Here is a 3,709-nt window from a genome sequence, read left to right on the forward strand (position 1 = left end):
CCACGGATTAACCCCGGCGCAGGCGAAGAACCACACAAGCAAGATTCCTCAAAACAGGATCTTGCGATTTGTTCGACAAATAAGGAAAGTTGTAATTTTCATTTTTCTTTTGATTTTGTTGTAACCGGATCTTATAAAAAGACCGGATCTTTTGTAACCGATAAACTATTGCTGAAGAGAACAATGACTTTAATGAAATCTATTTTCCCCGCGAACATTGGGTAGGGGAACCATTGCCATCAAATTGCACTAGATTGAGTGGTTTGAACTTTAGGGGATACGGAATCGTATCCCATTTAGTTGGATATGGCCTATCCACCCCTAGTTCTTTGAAGTTTCCTTGGAGCTTCAATACGTCAAGTTGCTTCTAAAAATCATCCAGCTTTTGGTCCTGTACTTTTGTATGAGGATTGGACTCAGCTTCAGACGATTCAGAATGAATCCTCACAAGATTTTCCTCATCATCATCCTCATCATTACCATCGTGATGTCGACAACTGTTTTCTTCCTTGGCACATAAAGGTCGCCTAAGTTTGGATCCTGAAGCTTGGGGATGAACCTTCTTCTTCTTGTTTTCCTTCTCACCGAGGAGTTTCTCTACCATTGCTGCGTCTGATAGACTCCTTTTGTTGACGAATGGTTGATTGTTGCTCTTCCATCTGTCATGCCAGGTCTTCCTCATTTCCAGCCATGTGAGCACTTGCTTGTCCACTTTGATTAGTGTTGGAAGGCTGAGAGGTTGCAATGATAGAGTTTTCAGGCTCTTCATCGACATCATAGGATATACCTGCTAGTTTTCGATAATCCAATGGGACCTTTGCTCCAGTACAGATACATGTGTGTTGGTAAACACCCTGACTTTCAATAAGTGCTTCTCTTAGTCCTAGGGAAAACTCAAGATCGAATGCCTCAGAAGAATCGGCTTGGGTTTTACCCCTACCTTTACTGACCATATTAATCGTCACTTCGACGTGGCGATTCTTGGGTGATAGTTTCTTTGGACGAAAACACCTTCTTCTTGATGATGTGATCGTTGACGGCTCAATCAACCGTTCGAAGACCAAAGATTTACGTGCTGACTTTCCACATGAGCATTAGGAAAGTACTGCAGAAATAAGCTTCTCACAACAGCAATGAGATTGCATTTGATTTATACTGTGCTTGCGTGTGAGATAATCCCGAAGGTCACCAGTAGGACAACCCCCAGTTGACTCTGTCATTTTGGTTTTACCCGAGCGAGACCCTCAAAATGATAGAGGTTGATGACCTTAGATAGCTTGACACACTTCGTCATTCATGTGACGAGGTTCATTGATAGGATGATTTTGGTGCATTCGGCTTCTCAGTCGGTTCTTAATTTGAGGTTTGTTTTCATGATGAACCTCGGTATGAACTGTTTGTTGAGCTTGTTGAACATCTTTTTGAGGATGAGGTTCATTTTCTAAGCCTACTCAGGTATGAGGACGAGGTCCATCATTTTAATGTTCCTCTGTCACCTGACCCTTGCCAGACTTGTTAAGCTTGGGATGGTTAACTCTCGATCGATAGTGAAAACCGTCTAGCGAGACCAAAGCTCGAGCCATATGCAAGCTTAGTTTTAGTGCTGACGTTGTCGAGTGTTAGACCCTAGAGGGGGGTGATTAGGGTCTTATGCTAATCTAATCCGATTTAATGCCAATTAAAACTTATTAACAAGTTATCCTAGTAAGTATGAAATACAACAATGTATATGAGCTAGGATAAGCAATATGAACAACAAGATATATCCTAACAAAGAGATATAGGCAATGCATGTGCAATGATATATAAACTCAAGGGTAAACAATCTAAACTAGATAGTAGGCAATATAATCAACAAGCAATATACAAAGGCGATATAAGATATGAACATAAAAGTAAGTGCGCCAATGTAATCACAAACAACCAATATGATTACGGAGTTCGGTCCCCACGACCTACGTCTCCGCTCCTCACCTCGAGGAGATCTCCACTATCTCAACCGGGTTTTCTACGTTCACCCGAACAACGTTTACACCTCACAATACACTCACTATGCAATCACACCTCACACACTAAGTGTTTGTCCTAGCCCGTGTCCTCCTCCTCAAGTGCTCGGTTACAACCTCTCCCTAGGCACGTCAACCGACGCCACTCCTCTTGGATTCAACCCCGTCTCTCACCACACACTTTTCTCGGTGTACAAGTGTATTACAAGTGAATCCTCATGATTAAGCACAATATAAATCAATTTGATTGTTCTCTAAACAAGGTGAGAACTCAATTAAGCACAACTCTTAGTCACAAACCCACAACCCCAAATTATACTATGAATGTAAATACACTAAGCTCAATAGGTTGTGTGTGAACAAAGAGTATCAATAAAACGATTAAACTAAACTCAATATAAATCTAGCTTATGGAAATTATAATCAAAATAATAAATTGCTAGATGAGTTTAGAAACACTTCTCTAAAGATGACAAGAGAGTAGGAGAAGAGTGAATGCTCAAACACCAAAGGATGATCTCCACTTGCTCTTGTGAAATTGAATTCACAAACTCAAGCCCTCAATTACTTAAAAGCTTCTTAAACCAAACTTAAACAAACACAAAACAAGTTTAAACCCTTGTTAAACTATTTTAAAACATTCTCTTAGATATATTAAAACTGAGGTATAATGGGGTATTTATAGCCTCCCAATACCTCAAACAAAAGCCCAAACCAAAAGACAAAAAACCCCTCTAACGGATACAAAAAAATAGCCGTTATGGGCATTCTGGGAGCTGGGCGGTCAACCGACCTTTTTTTCGGTCGACCGCTCGCACTGTACAAACCTAAAAAAGTTCCAGAGACATTTCCGGTCGACCGGTACGGTCGACCGGAGTTACTGTAGCAGTGCATAGCTGTTTTGTAAAATCAATTTTAAATAGTAAATGAACTCAAAAAATTATGAAAATTTGTGAAAATGTTCTAGACATGTAGAATAACATGTCAGAGAAAGAATTTCTGAAAAATATTTTCCTAGTTGAGAGAAATAAATATTTTAACACAAATTTACAGTTTCTGAAAAACTGTTAACATATACGATTTTGAATATTTTAACACAAATTTACAGTTTCTGAAAAACTGTTAACATATACGATTTTGTAAAATCAATTGGCACAGTAAATCAACTCCAAAAATAGTAAAAACTAGAGAAAAGTTTCTAAACATGTAGATAAACATGTCAGAGAAAGAATTTTTCAAATATCACTTCCCATTTGCGAAAACTCATCAGTTTTGTAAAACATGCACGAACATGTGCACGAACGAAAACGTGAATTTGTAAATTCCTTTAAACATAACAAATCAATTCCAAACTTGATGAAACTTTGAGAAATGTTTGCAAATGATATTTTGAACATGTTACAAAAAGAATTTTCCAATTTGCATTTCCCAATTGTGAAATCTCATTATTTTGCAAAAGTGTTCAAAACATGAAAAAAGTGATATACATGAAGTTTGATGTTTTGACATAAACAATATTTTGAAACTTTGCACAATGATTATATAGACTTGATAAAATATGTATATAATGATTGTTAAGTCTATAAACTGAGAATACAGTATTTGAGCTTAGAAACCAAATACGTGTGTGTATGTGATATTGAGCTTAGAGTATCTAACACACATAATATAAAACCTAAACTAAATATACCAAAGCTTGATCT

This window comes from Asparagus officinalis, chromosome 6 (genome assembly GCF_001876935.1).
Source record: "Asparagus officinalis chromosome 6, Aspof.V1, whole genome shotgun sequence".
Lineage (NCBI taxonomy): Eukaryota > Viridiplantae > Streptophyta > Magnoliopsida > Asparagales > Asparagaceae > Asparagus > Asparagus officinalis.